Source organism: Seriola aureovittata, chromosome 7 (genome assembly GCF_021018895.1).
Source record: "Seriola aureovittata isolate HTS-2021-v1 ecotype China chromosome 7, ASM2101889v1, whole genome shotgun sequence".
NCBI lineage: Eukaryota > Metazoa > Chordata > Actinopteri > Carangiformes > Carangidae > Seriola > Seriola aureovittata.
In genome coordinates this window covers 20422006-20438363 of record NC_079370.1, presented here as the reverse complement: position 1 = coordinate 20438363, position 16358 = coordinate 20422006, and the positions used below count along the sequence as shown (strand labels likewise).

Here is a 16358-nt window from a genome sequence, read left to right as displayed (position 1 = left end):
TTGGCCCTGGCTGGGCGTTATTTGTGAGTCAAATCCTTAAAGAACAAGAAGCTTTCTCTGTGCCTAAACCTGCCGACAGACAGGGGGCTTTGAAGGCCCCCAACCGAGCTCGGCGGAGAGCTTTGAAGCCAACTGAAAACTCTGCTTTATGGGACTAAATGAAAGCGAAGAAAAGGGGAAAGTTATAAAAAGCAGAGAAACACTGAGCTCTGTTGCTATTTTTCTCTGCTGCTTCACGGTTGTGAGTTTGTGAGTAGTTTGATGATTAATTGGAGGCTGTGTTGAAAATATAGAATTGAGGTGTGTTTTATCATGTGTGTCAGTAAACACTGTGACACTGCAGTTTGTTTGTCTTACACTATATTTCCTTTTCTTTCTCAGACATAACCGATTGTTTTTACCTCTCAATTATTAGTTAGTTGTATTAATTAATAACATTTAGTTGATTCAAAAAATTTCCTAACCTATTTAAAAATTACCAAAAACAATTTGAGGCATATTCGCCAATCACCTAATTTAAAAGTACTAGTTTATTAACATTTTGGCAGAAAAATTCACAGTTACAGCTTTTAAAATATTTTTATGTTTTTTTCAAAATATTATTGAGAAAAAAAACCCGGCTACTATTTTTCATTCAAATGTTTCATGAGGGAGAAAATGTGTGCAGTATGAATTGTGTCTCCAACAACCATGATATACTATAAATAATTAGTATCATTTTACGATCTTAATGGCTGATATGAGTGTGCATAAAAATCTCTATATATAGTCTGAACAGAGAACTAAAAGATAATGGGAAAATGCTCGTGTGTAATGTTGCTGCTAATGTCAATGGCCTTCCTCACGTTTCCTAATTATGGTATATTTCTGTGAAATGTTGCTATATTAATAAGAAGTGGATACATCACCTTTACTGAAACTCCCTGCTGTCCCAGGTTTACTGTTTTTTTTTCTTTATTAGCCCTTTTAATAATGAAAAAGTTAGCTCTTAATTTCTGGACGATCGAGGCCACATGCTTTCCAACGTGGGGCCTTTATATCATTTGTTAAAGAAAATGTGATAGTAAAAAGCAATATTATAAAATCCCTCATTCATAAAGAATATGTTTTCATGTATTGTTCATGTGTTTATTTCCAGATATATCTCTCATATGGTGGACACATTATTATACAGCATATTGTCTAACTGGTATCATCTCATACTTATTACTTTTTAGTAATAATTAAAGTCTTAATTGGCTGCAGAGAACATAAGGATTTCAGTTTTTCCAGCCATAAAGACAAATTGTATGGGTTTGCTTTTTTTCTCACATCATGTTGACATTTATTTATCTTTTTTTTTTACATATCAAAGACACCATTTCCGCAGCACTTTTGCACAATATATTATCACTTTTATCAATATCAGACTTGAAGCCAAATTGTTATGGTTGAACAGACGCTGTTTTAAATGGCAAATTGAATAGTTTCATGGTAATAAAGACGGGTCTGTGTGGCAGACTGAGTAAACAGTCGCTTGTTGGGTGAAAATCTCAATTCTGTTTTTCTGTTCTGTCACCTTGATGTCTGAACTTCAGCTCTGAAAAACAATTCTGGTGCCAAGAACCGTCCATGAAACATCATTACCATGGTGCTTTTTATGTTAGTTTAGCCGAATTAATTATCAGGAAAACAAACAACACCTATCTAAACTGAAGCCTGTGTATTTTCAGGATGTTGCAGCTGACTTTTTAGACACACATCTGCAATCAGATCACTGGCCCTGGACTCTCAGAAAACCATTTATCACTTTCTCTGTCTGTCTTTCGCTCTCTCTCTCTCTTCTTTCAATAAGTCCTTTAGAAGCACACAAACCATCTCCAGCAGACAAAACAGTGGACAAGCCTCTGTGATGTCCTGACTCATTCTGCTCCTCTTCTCTCCAAAGCCTTGGGGCCGACGCATTGGGACCCAAAACCAACACGCACATAATAGGGCCTTGTTGGAACCGCCTTAATGTTTCTAATGTTATGTAAATGAGGAGGGAAGAGGGCAGGAAAGGAGAAGAGAGGAGCAGAGCGGAGGAGGAGGCAGTGGGAGTGTTTGTGTGTCCGAGGAGGCTGCTAAGCTCCCATTACCAGGGGATTAGGCAAATGCTGCCGTTGTATCGATGCTGGTTCGACAGCGAACCGCCAACCCTAATCCCCTCCTCTCTTCTCCTTCCGACAACGCCTCGTCAACGCCTCCTCTCCTCCTCTCTATATAGTCCCCCCCACCAATCGTTTGTTAAAAATCCTCCCAGAACTTTCTGGATTCAACTTTTCAACTCTCTCCTCTTGTTTCTCAGTCATGCATATACACTCCAGCTCACATAAACTCAAAAAACACAAATACTACTGGAATTACTTGGTTCACAGCCAGTGTAAATTTGTCTGTTCATTGATTTCTCTGACATGTGATGTGTGTGTGTGTGTGTGTGTGTGTGTGTGTGTGTGTGTGTGTGTGTGTGTGTGTGTGTGTGTGTGTGTCTGTGAATGTGTGAGAAGTGATCAATATTGAAAGCCAGAGAGTGCCTTTCTGGTTTGTCTGTGATGTGTTTGCCTGGAGCCTCAGAGTGCAGATATGACCTACTGGCTTCTGTATGCATCAACTCTTCAGTTCACTGCTCCTCTGACTCTGGGCAGGAGGACGAGTGCTGGTCTCTGGGTGCTGCTCACTGGTCCCTGGGCGCCCTGGTGGCTCCTTTAAAGGGATTCAGGAGACATCTCTCTGCTTTATCTTCCTGCAGTGAGAAAGTGCATGAAGACGGGAGAAAGAGAGGGAGAGAGAGCACATTGTGTTCTATTTGTAGGCAAGCAGTTTCTCGCAAACTTTGTCTGTAGTGTTCTGCCTCTCATATCTTTCGTTTTTTTTCTAGACTCAATAATTTTATAATGCAGAAATTACACAGAAATAATAGATCAAAAATTCACATTTTCACTATTTTATTAGCATAAACTCACAGTAAAATGATCAAAATGACTGTTAAATCATTAATTAGCATTTTTTTGGCTGTAGGGTTTTCATACACAAGCAGGAAATGCAAGGGAAAAAAATACATTGCTAAATACGTGTCTGAGAAGATGCGACATACATCATGCAAGCCGACACACATGCAATAAAGCAACAAAAAAAGAACAGATTAATCTCTGCATGTGTTATCACTAACTATTCAACACAGCTCAGGCTGAGGAATGTCATCAAGAAGTGAGGAAGCTATTCTGAGACAAACGAGCTGTGTGATGTGTGTGTGTGTGTGTGTGTGTGTGTGTGTGTGTGTGTGTGTGTAAGTGTGACACAGTTGCAGGCAGAACTTGGAATACTCAATTATCACATTATCACATCCAGAGAGAAGCCGAAAGGCTACACACACATGCCTATGAACAAGCACACACATATGCTTGTACACACACACGCACGCACACATGCACAAGCACACACACCACAACCACCACCCCCACATATCTCTGGAACTGCAGGCCCCCTGCTGAGAAGCTCAAACACACCAACTGAGGGAGGGGGGGTGGTGGTGGGGGTGTTGTGTTGTAGGAGAGAGGGGAGGGCTGTTGGGTTGTTGAGAAGCATGAGGCTGGTGAGTGACATTGAGACCAAGGTTAAACACAAACCATCCGTTCTGTTCGGCTGTAGGCCGAGTTGAGACCGGCAGCAGCACTGCGTCACAAAAAACAGCCTCCCCATTCATTTCTATGAGACCAGTGCATCGGCGCAGCGGGGGTGATGCTGCTCAAGACCCCAACAACATAAGGTTAGGGTTTGGGTTGATCTTCGCTCAACCTTTGCCACATCGCAATGCAACATATCTAAGCAACACACAGCATTAGTCAATCATATACAAGCGTGTACACATTCACACAGTCCAGGTACGCTGTAGCATGTAGTTTGTAGCATTCAACCGTTCACCCTATTAACAGGCAATTTTCAAGAGACAGAGGCTTTAGATTGTTGTAAACATGAAGGCAGACTGTGCAGGCTGGCAGAACATCATCACATTTGGCACGAAGGCAAAATGGCAGAAAGCACTAACACAGTCTCTGAGGCCTGGTCAACCGAACCTGATGAAACTTTGTATTGTTCCATACTTTCCAATACATGGCCTGCAATTGAAGACAATGTCATATGGCCGTGGAGATGCATAGTCACAGGTTATGTCAATATTTCTTTCAACAGCTAAATGACTCCTCTGCATTAAGACCACACATGCAGAGCCTCGGCATGCTCCTCCTCAGGTTGTGTGGAGACTGTGGGGACAGTGATTGTCTTTTCCTTTGGTTTTTTCTGGGCTGCTTTTGTACTTCACCTTTCTGATGTCCTAAGAGTTTGTCAATTATGTTTTATTATGTTTACGTTTTGTTACTATTATCAGTAATGGTTAGAAATGATGATCTTGCAAAGTCATCTTCAGGGAAAGGCTTCTTGCCAACTGCTGCTCTCTATTACAAAATAAATGGGCAGGATAAATGCATCCATCTATTGCTGCAAGTAAACACTTACAGATCATGGATTCATTTTTTTATTTTTAGTGTGGGCAGACTGACAAATAAACACAATTCAACTAGGAGTGTATCTAAGGACAAGTAAGATTAACATAGTGGAGATTTTCTGCACCTTATAGATTCAACACTGATTTTCCACTATTTGAGTTGTTGTTCTCTGCAGTGTCTGTGGTCTGATGTTAAAGATACGTTTCCTAACTATTAAGGAAGCATGTGGTCTATTATATGCTGCTGAAATAACACAATAATAATGGCAATCGCAGTTCTCCATCCAGTGTTCGAAATTCTGTGGAAATGAGTGTGGAAATGATAGGTGCAAAAATATCCGGACAAGCACAGTTAAGCTTACTGCTGCTGTTTAGGGGTTCAGGGAGTGCAGTTACTGTAATTCACACAAGGCACAAAGGACAAAAAAGCACAGAGAGGGCTGACTGAATTCAGCACTAGAAACACAAAAACTAAGATGTTGTAACTGCTGTGCAGAGATGATTAAAATCTGTTTATTTAGCATCTGAAAAAAATCAGATGAACAGTTTTCTACATATATAAGACAATAAAGCAGCTTTTCTCTCTACCTAGAGGTCATTATTTATTATAAGCCTCAGCTTGGAAAATGTTCTTATTTAGAAAAAGTTTAGTTTCCTGTTATTTTTCCCACAGGAAAAGACAAGTCAGGATCCAGGAATATCTCAGACTCATATTGTTACATTTTGTAATTACCTCAGCCTGCGTCTTTTGCAAAGTTGTTGAACTGAGTAGGTATCTTGCATCACAAAACTCTTTCCTTTTTATTAGTTATCCACAGAGAAAAGCCAGAGAAATCAAACAGGTGGCCGATGCTGTTAATTCCTTTGTGTAGCAGTTGTTGCTAAGGAAACCGTGGGGAAAAGGGAAACGCAACAACAATGGTTGTTATAACGCAGCAGTCAGTATCGCACTAAGAACAGCTAGTTGAAAGAAAGCAATTCACATATTCACAAACAACACATCCTTATAAATCAGACACAACAAAGCCAGGATGAGATGAGACGCACACAGCACACCACCGATATCATTGCTCTGATAATTACTCTTTGTTAGCAATAATTGATCTAAATCAAAATATATCTGATACATGTGTATCTCCTCAGAACAAAGTGTAGGCATTATTGTTGAGCCCATACAGATTTCAGACCACACAGAAAAAAGCAGAGGTTTAAATTCATAGCTTACAAACTGACAGCATTTGACCGCTTCTCCTTACTGCCTCTACAGCAGAGGACCAAGACGCTTATAGTCACGGTCTGGTGATGGTGAATGACTGCTCAGCGTCAGCTTGGCTCACTGTCAGCTGATATGCTGTATGAGGTGTGGCTATTTAAAGTCTAGTGGTTGGCCGTTCAGACGAGAGAGTCATTACTAACTTAGAAAAAAAAAAAAGTGTTGTGTGCGTGCATGTGTGTGTGTTTTGCCATGTGTGTGACTTTAGTGTGTCTGAGCTGAGGTGTTTTTATGATACTTTGACTCCACTGGTATGTTGTAAGGAGAGGGAGAGAGGAAAGTCGTAACTGTGAAGAGAACAAACATACAGATACCTTATGAGCAGACAGAAAGGCATGCTGAGAGGGTAACGAGCACTGTGCAGTGTGAAATATGTGTGAGCAACAAGAACGTCATGATAAGTCTGGGCCTTATCGGACACCTACTGTTACAGTATGTGACATAATACAGGCAGTATGTGACACTGTCATGATTTAATTACTTTACTAATCATGATTGTATTTTTTTATATTTCTATTTTCATAAACTGTATCTGTCACATTTTACATTACATAGCTGTTTTTGTGCCGTGGAAGCATCTCTGGTTATGAGCACAATATTTAATATGTTTGCTGTGTAATGTGGGAATTGGGCTGAAATAACAAGAAGTATGAAGAAGATGTATGGGAACGTTTGATGAAAAAGCTGAGCCTGGCTAAGCTGTGTGCATCATATCATATGTGCAAAGACACATTCATAGCAGAATACTATGTAACCCGAATGCCACATTGTTTACTCTGTGATTGGATCAATAGATGAAAAAGTGATTTCCAATGTTATAACTTTCTTTCTTTTCTTTTTTTTTTTTAATGCAGGGTTGTTTTTTTTGCTCAGTGCCTGGTAAAAGCAGCACCTGGGCTGATACTGCCCTGTTACAGAAGAATATTAACCATGACAGCTAGTTGCTAAAAGCTCACACATTTACAAACATGTATTGTCAGGGTAAAATTTATGAAAAATACATGAGCTTGTTCTTCCCACTGACAACAGTAAAATAGCATAGAAATATTAAAGAGGGAAATCAAAGCAGAGAGGGAGAGATATGTAATCTGGTAAATGTGAAGGAGTGGAGTAAGACTTTTTTCAGCTCCCTCAGAAAAACTGTACTTACTTATTCCAGACACATATCTTTGTATTGTTTGTGTCCATGGAAGTCAGCTTGTGACTGACAACAAAACCTGCACTGATCTTTTCGTGATTCAGCACATTTTCCAAGTTGAAGTGTAGATGATTTGTTTTTTCTGTGTTACAGCTCTCTCTCTCTCTCCCTCTCTCTCTCTCTCCCTCTCTGTCTTTTATTTTCTTAAAATATGGTACAACATTAAAAAGCTCTGCCCAAACGCCTTCCTCTCCTTTTATGGTTTTGGTCTTTACAGTCTGGACTCTTCCCTCCAGGGGCTCTCCCTCCTCCTCTACATTGTAAAAACTGAACAAATTATTTCATCTCTACATAAATGCTCACCACACAGCCAGGTGAAATGCTTGCTGGTACATGCAGTTTGCAGTTTTCTGTACCGAGGTCCATTCAGGAACTTGGGTGAAAAAGACATCCTCATGGAAGACATTTAGACTGTACATTTTGTTGTTCCAGCCCCAGGGTCTTTGGTATTGTTCATGCTGACACATAAGAATGTCTGACTGTATCACCTAACTGAAATGAGCCCTCATACCTGTGGTTTCTCTGCCTCTGCGAACAAGCTGTTGCATGAGAAGAGTCTGATGTGTTGGCTCAAACTGGCAGGTATGAGCATTTGAGTCACCTCTCGTATTAGCAACAAAATGATAGTTATTGTGTTTATAAAAAATGACAATTACCTGACAAATGCTGCATTCCGGGAAGAGGAGGAAAACTTCATATAATTCTTGACTGGGCATGAGCACGCATTATATTTTGGTTGTTTACCCCTTGTTGTTAGCCTTGTAGTCACACTGGGAGAAGGGAAACCAAGCTTAAAATAGCTGTTTATTATGCTACCTTTTTAGCAGCTCACAATTTGTTAACAAGTGAAAACAGACAAAAATGAAGAGCTCATTTTAAAAACGGCTGAAAAAATTGTGTTAATATTGTTTTTTATGTATCTTCCAGTGTGTTTTTTTTCATTAATTGCCCATGACTCCAACTCAAAATCATAAACAGGAGGTTGACATAAACTGTTGTTTATGATGCGAACATGGCATGAGAACAAGCTACATTTACCAAGCTTGCAAACTTAACAAGCTGACGTTTTTCAAACACAATACCTAAATTATTTAAAAATAAAGAGAGAAAATAACTTACTTCTCTATTCAGCTTTTTTGACATGGATTCATGACTTTGACCACAATGACTTCCTGTAGTGAGAGAGGGATGCTAGTAGTCAGTCCCTCCAGTGTAACAGCATGGGAATAGTGTCCATGGTCTGAACCTGCATTAGAAAAACACAAACAAAAAACATGAAAAAGCTTTATCTACATAGAAGAAAGAGAGAAAAAGGTACTACTCCGTTTAATATCACAAACTGAACCTTTAGTTTAATTTAATAAGCTTAAAGAGCTGCATCAGAAACCTTGAGACCTTTTACTTGCAGAACTTGAGTGCTAAAGAAAAGCCATTAACATGAATGCGGCACAATCTTGGAACAGCTCTCTTGATAGAGCCATGATTTGTAAGCTACATTGTGCAAAAATGGAAGAAAGCCAATGTAAAAAGGGAATTGTTTAAGTTAAGCATCTAGCAAACTAACAACTGAGCTAAAGTGCAAGTAAATACTGGACTTTAATTCAAGAAGTCAGAAGAAAGACTCCAGTGTTGCTCTGTAACTACGTTATGGTTGTTATATAGTTAAACAATATAGTACTACAGTACTGCAGTATACTGTAGATTTTATTCCCAAAAGTTGTGTGCAATTCAAATTAAGCATGTTGACATATCAGTAGCCTAAGACGGCATAGCCTAAAGAATATACTTGACTTGTACAGAATACCAGGCACTATATTCAAATACACTCAAGAGGTATATACTGTGTATATACTGTATATTCAGACAGAGTATATAGTATCATTCGTGTGTAACCTGGCTGCTGTGATGCTCAAATGTTGAATTACTAAGAGGAGATCAATAATGTACTCATATTTCAGTTTATTGGGTGCATTATGAGTTGATGTTAATCATAAAGACCATATCATCAATGATATATCTAGACTCCATTGCTGTTGCTGGAGCGTTTTTGCTCCTGGTTGTTAAAAAAAATTGATTTATGTTGTTGGAAATATGGACATTTGTAGCAGTGCAGGTGTTTTCTATTTCCTCTTTTCAATTGCCTTTGCAGCCTAGAGCATACTACAGATGTATATCATCTATAAAGTTTACTCCCTCCCTCTATGAAGTTATGTTATTATTTTATTATTTTATATTGATCAACTATAAAAGACTTTCAGCTTCTTATTTATGAGTGTAATGTTTTTCCTTTTCACTTGTCTAATTGGCTGATAAATCCCAGCTGCAGAGATGGGCTGACAAGGACAATTAAAGGCAACATGAGAAAAATCAGACTGTAGAGAGAAGAAAAATAATATGTGAGGAACAACATCATGAGACCAGAGGAGACGCTTCATTACACAACAGACATTTTTCATAGATGACATTCTGAAATGTAGGAAACGCACAAGTGTAAATAATAAAAAAATAAGATGTTTCAGATTTTGGGGCCTTGAAAGTGTGCATTGTCTATGTTCACAATCTAACATGCATTCATGCTTTACATGTACTTTCATGCACGTTTGTATTCAAACAAATACACACACACACACACACACACACACACACACACACACACACACACACACACACACACACACACACACACACACACACACACTCATGTACACATCAGGGTTAAACCGACTAATTCTCTATTGTCCATTACATGAAGTGTAAAAGGAAATGCGGTACGGCCTGAGGGCATGAGAAATATGAACAAGCAACTGTGAAATTAAGCATCAGTAGAAAAATGGAGGATTTCTACACAAGGTAATTGCAGGTAAGTCAACAAAGAATGAGCGAGCCATATGTTGACAACACTTGAAATTATGTCTTCTGAATGTTTTTCACCCCCACTGAGATGAATTACGGCTTTCCAGCAGCTGGAATGACACACCACAGTTCAGTACATTTAATGTACAGCTGACCCACAAAATGATACGATTCTGTTTGACCTGTTGGCCTCATGGCTAAATATCCTTCAATTCAAGTTGCAACAAATGGATGTTTCATTAACCCCTTGAGACCTATGTTCCTCTATAAATTGTAAAGAGGCTGGAACCTCATCTCTGTAATTACAATCTACTATATTATACCAGCTATCACTCCTTTGCCTCTGAGAAAAAGGTATCTGTAAATAGCTGATTTACAAATCAGTATTTTTACCCATCTTTTAAATCAGACCATCCAGGATTTTTTTTGATGGTTTCACAACATGGTTGGTGTGTTAAATGTCTGAATCATCCCGAACCTTCTCCTCTATAAAATCCTCTTTTTTTTTTTTTTTAAATTTAAATTAATTCATTTTATTGACAAGTCTAATTTATGCAATAAGCACATAGGAGCAGCAGATAACATTGGGGTTCTGGTGTTTGGGCATAAATGTGCAGGTTTGAGGTTGATTTTACTTGGTTGGTGGTAGTTTGGTTACCTAATCTTATTTGGTGATGATGCAGTGACAGAGAAGCTGATGCTGATCCACAGAAGGAGGCTATTGTATCCCACTTAACATTTGGTTTTGTATTTTCTAGACAGTAAGCAAGTAGTGTTATTTGGCATCAGTCAAATCAATTTGTGAAAAAAGCAACATAAATATATTTCCAACACTCGAAATTGACCCCAGTTGTGCTTCTTTTTTTTTTTCTTTTTTAACTACGTCTCTCTCCAAACTTTGGTTGCAGCAACAAATCAGTCAAGTTAGCAACAGTGCCTCCATAATTAATTTAGTGTGTATGACCGTTGCATTGTGCTTCTCTTATTAACTTGTTTATCTCTCAACAACCTAATTTTTTATTCAGCCCTCACTCAGTGTATTGGCTTGTGTCCATCTTACATGCAGACTCCTCACCTAACAGCTGATCCAATTAACTCTCCACAGAATCCTACAGCCAACTGAGACTATCGCAGGGACACCTGAGTGTGCTCGAGTGTGTCAGGTGTGGTAGTGCCAGCCTAGCCAAATCGGTTTGTTAGATTCTGACTGAATCCGAGAGGGAAAAAAATGTGTGTGTGTGTGTGTGTGTGTGTGTGTGTGTGTGTGTGTGTGTGTGTGTGTGTGTGTGTGTGTGTGTGTGTGTGTGTGTGTGTGTGTGTGTGTGTGTGTGTGTGTGTGTGTGTGGGGTCAAGCGCATGTAAAGAGGTAACCTTTAGTCTTGGCATTTAAGGGCCTGGGAAACAGCGGCGTGGGGTCAGGTGTGCTACTTCCTGCCTAGCTAGCTAACCTGGCTGGGAATGTGTGTCTGTGTATACGAGTCAGCTGTGGTAGCTGACCTGAGAATTTGGGGATTAGTTTGGATTTATCTGGAACACTTACTGGAGGGGTGGGGGAGTGGGGGGGTTGACAGATGATGACAAAATGGCAGTTCAGACCTTTATCAGTCAGTGGACGACAATGAAGATGAGGCAGATGATGATAGCCGTGTTCTGTGTGTCTCTAACAGTGTGTAGCTGCTTGAGGCTCAACAGATGAATCATGTTTGCGCTGAATACCGACTACATGAATGCTGCGTGACACTGTATGTGGGCCCACCAGAGTTTGCTCCACAACACAGTGATTGAACAAAGGTGTAGCCTGCAGTTATTCTGCGTACATGTGAATGTGTGTCTGACAGACCGCAGTGCCAAAAGATAACAGTCTTTTTGTTCCTCGTTCTGTTTAGCTGGCCAGTTTGCACGCAACCTGCAGCTCTGTTGCTTTATCTCTTCATCTTTCCCTTTCTTTCTCTTTCTCTTTGTCCGACACACACACACACACACACCCACAAACCCACACAAATACGCACACTCAAATATCTATATAGATCTTTCTCATGTTGTCCTCGTTCCTAAACAAACTGCATTTCCAAGCTGGATGTTTATTCAGTAAAAAGCACCAGATAAAATGTATGACCACAAGACATATTCTGTATGATATGAGTGAAAAATCATGGCCTTGAAAGACACAGCATCATAATCATCCCAGTGCTGTACTACTATGTGTGTATTTGCCAGTGTGTCTCGATATATGTATGTTTGTGTGTAAGTGTGTAGATGTGTGTGCGCTAAATCCCTGATAATCTGACTGTACTCTCTCACTGTGCTGTTGGCAGCACATCTGGACTGACACAACTCAAGGGACAATCCACCCTGAAAGTCTGGGCCCGCTGGTGTTCACAATCCCCTCTGCCGCCAGATTCTATTTTGTGTTAGAATCATGGTCATGATAAAATAAACATGTTAATAGACCTGATGAAGCGATTAGATATTAGAAATGGAAATGTATTTATTTGATTTTTTTTTAATTATTTTTTTTTTAATAAGGCAGCTTTATAGAGTGAGCTTTACTGGACTTATCCCTGGACTAAAAAGACAAGCACACATTCGCACAATTCATGCAGTTACACATGAAACAACATACACATTGTTACAATATATGGCTACAGCAAAAGACCCACAGGGTTGTAAAACACTGGAATTCTGCTATTTTTATTTGTCCATTGAATGAAGAATGCTAATATGTTAAAGCTGCAGACGATGGGAAATCCTTCCAAAGACTTTGGTGACTGTGTGAAGTACAAAGCTGCCAGTTCCTGGAGACAGACGGATAGTTAATATTATTTAAAAAGAAAGTGGAATGAGCTCCATACTAGTAATATAGTAATATCAAATCCTTGGGCGAGAGATGTAAAACAAACACAAATCAAGCTACAACTACGCGTGCAGCATTATACACAACAAAACTAGGTTTTCTTAACACTGATTAATTTAACCACAGGGCCTCTTGCTAATTTGGGTCGACCTTTTTTGTATGCTAGTATATTACTATGCACTACAGCCACATATCACATAGCTACATATCACACTGCCTGTTAGCTGTTGAGTGGAGAATGCACAGTTCAGCTACAACACAAGGTCTCGGTTCATTTAGGCTTCATTTGACTTACTTAAAGATGCTGGTCCAGAGAAGAAAATAATACTATTTATAACATTTATCTAAAAAGCAGCAGAATTTTTAAAAGATCAGTTTAAATTTTCACCTGGAGTTTAAGTCCTCAGAACTAATTTCCTTCCAATAACAGAGTCAAAAGAACACAGGGGGAAAAAAACAATTTTTGTTTTTCGATTTGTAGTCACACTAGAAGAAGGGAAACCAAGCTTGTTGTATTTTTACAAATTTAATCTGGAACCATTTTCTTTTTTTATAATTGAAGATAAACATGGATAAATTCTTTAACTGCAGAGCAGGAACTGCTGCTATCCAGTATAAGAAATATTATAGTCTTGAACAGTGCACTTTTCTTACATTATTTTATAAAGAATTTCCATGTCTTTGTCAACTTTATACATAATATGAAAAGATAAAAGTGTTCAACAGTGAACCTGGCCTATCTGAGATCTTTTAAGACAACCTTGTGTCAAAAAATCCATCAGATAGGTCGCTGAACTCACCAAGAGGACAATATGATGTCTGTGTTTCTCTTGTCTGAGTTTCTCTCCCACAGACACAGGTGCAAACTGAGAGCTAGTGTTTGGGCGTGCGTGTGTGTGTGTGTGTATGGGGAGCTGGGGGGCTGCTGTGGGAGAGAGTGGCACAGGTGGCACAGAGCCCCGGCAGTGCCGAGGGCATCGGATCGGCATGTGGCGCACAGCCAACCACACACAACATATGCCAAGGGGAAGAGGAGAGCGAGAGAGAGAGAGTGAGAGAGAAAGAGAAAGAGAGTGAAAGAGAGAGAGGAATGTGTTTTTCTAACGACCACATGGGTCCACAGGTCTCCTGTCTTGCGCCATATGCTGTCAGCATGTCTGTCTGTCTGTCGGTCTGTCTCCCTGTCTGTCTGCCAGCAGAACAAAGTGCTGTCAGTGGTCAAACTGTCAGTGCAAAGATGATGGGCATGTGATGCTATTGGGGCATCCTCTGCCTTAGCTATGAACATCCAGCACAAATACACACACACACACACACACACACACAGGAGCGTGCACACAAATGCCCACATGAGCACAGTGCCAGCTTGTGTCATTATCATATTCATCAATTATGTAAACAGTTATGTGAACAGAGTAGTAACACACACACATACACACACACACGCACATTCCCCCATACACATGCATTTTAATGAACTGCCGTGGGGCTAGACATGACCTCCGCATTCCCTCCACACACACACACACACACACACACACACACACACACACACACACACACACACAGGTGTTTGACAGTGCATAGCTGAGGGGAGAAAGTGTGTGTTTGGATACAGACAGGGGTTCTCACTGTGTGCACGAGTGTGTGTGTGGTGCATATGTGTGTGTGTGTGTGTGTGTGTTTGTTTGGAATACTTCGGACAGAAGCTCTTTCATAATAGATCACTCGACGTATTTATTAAATATTGGTTAAGCAATGACATCTATCGTGATCTATACAATATTGGGAAAATGTGTGTGTTATGCTGTGTGTGAATGTGAGTACTTAGATATTATTAATTTCTCCCAAACATCCTCTGTGCAGACTTGACCCCGCTCTCCTGCCTTTTCTCTCTGAGAGATAAATGTTCTTTAAAATGCTATTTGCAAATAAGTGTAGACAATAGTATGACTACATTCAATCTTTTTTTTCAAATAACTCTTCCCATACCCTACATCTGGATAATCAGCTGAAAGCCTACAAACTTGACAAGGATACGCCATGGGTAAAAAACAACAACCCAGCTGAACTGTGGAGAAGTTTGTAATATTTGGCATGTGTCTGGCAGAAGTAGAAAAGTGCGTTGTCAGTGAAAGTAGCTGTCAGTTTTGGACTGGACTTGTTTAACAGCTACAGTACAACCAGTGACATCTGATCGTGGACCTGTCAACTGTGGGTCTTGACAACATTTTTGAGCTCAGGCTCTGACCCATAAAATTCCAAAAATAATATAAAAGTGTCCTATTGGATTCACTTTCATTCTAATGGTAGTGCATTGATATCTATGACTATCCTTTGACTTTTTATGTGTCTCCGGAAACTGAAATGACAAAGGCTGGAAACACTGCAGGATACAGTGTGAAAAGCTGTTTGTCAGTCTTAAAGTGTACTTTTCTGAAGCTTCTGCAGAAGGCCACTGCCAGGAGAATATGAAACGCATTTGCTGAGCATGCATATTTCATTTGTTTGTCAGGTCTGGTTTCGGAGTGGGAGGGGCAGCAAGAGTAGATTTGTCGGTTTCATTAACACACACACGCACACACACCCACACACACACAGAAACAGAAACACACCTTGCTGACAGCTCTGTTGTAAGGGTGTTGTGCAGGCGAATGCAAAAGAAAGAAGGGGCAAGAGACAGAGGGAGTGAGCAGAGGGGAGAGAGAGAGCGCTGGATGGAGAGACAAAGACGGCGAGTGTGTGAGTCTCGACGGGGAGAGCTGATATTAATTCATGATGTCATTGAGACCGCACTAAGGTGGATCACTCAGGTGAGTTTACATGAGCAGTAATGATAATTCATAAAGGAGCACAGTTCATTCATTCAACAACATGTGGCATAAGAAAACAGCCATACACACCTTCATTTCCTTTCTTTTTTTTTTTTTACATTTATAAGCACTGTAAAAGTATATTATGAATAGTTAATCAAAATGTCACCCTCCTTAAGTGCAAAACTAAATGCTGAATCTAAAAAAAAAATCTTAAACAAAACCTGTACAACTGGTTTTCCAAACACTCCTCCTGATACCTCCCATCACCGACTGAAAAAAACAGTGTCAGCTTATAAATGGCTGTAAAGTAAAAGGTGCAGTCAGTGAGCTGCAGTTATAAAATTATAAAAATTCCATCTCTCTTCACGTGAACAACTCATGGACGTTTTAAGAGAACTGGATATGACCAGTCAGCCCTGCTACCAATATCCACCTGTGACTAACTGTGCTAAAAAATCCCCTCCAGACCAACAAGCATGTTACTCATAGACCACCATTATAAAAGAGACCTCTGTTACACTGTTCCATGAAGGTTTTATATTCGCAAAACTTTGCCATAGCCAGGACAAGTGAAGTAACCTTTATTGGAAAGCACCGGTAAAGAGATGACAGGGAACGAGAGTGCGAGAGATACAACAAAGGTCCTTTCAACAAAGACACTTTTAACTTCAGGTTTTGCTGGATAACACGTCTTATGACAAAGTTGCTGTAAAACATAGAAGGCCTTTTATGGGCTGCATCTCTCCTACTCGTCCTAGACGACTGCTCTAATGTGCAATGCCGATCAAAAGAGAGGGTTGTAACCATTCTTTTATTACTCTGACATGTCTGTGTGGACGAGGATC

At 39.8% G+C, this 16358-nt stretch overlaps 1 long non-coding RNA gene across 1 annotated transcript in view; it reads right to left on the bottom strand.

Annotated features, from left to right (window-relative positions):
- The window catches only part of LOC130172794 (uncharacterized), a 64075-nt gene that overhangs the window by 28824 nt on the left and 18893 nt on the right, over positions 1 to 16358 (bottom strand). Inside the window, exons 2-3 of the long non-coding RNA XR_008828332.1 lie at positions 8110 to 8236; positions 2611 to 2761 (exon numbers count right to left, since the gene is read on the bottom strand). This is a non-coding gene — a long non-coding RNA (uncharacterized LOC130172794). The remainder of the gene's footprint in view (positions 1 to 2610; positions 2762 to 8109; positions 8237 to 16358) is intronic.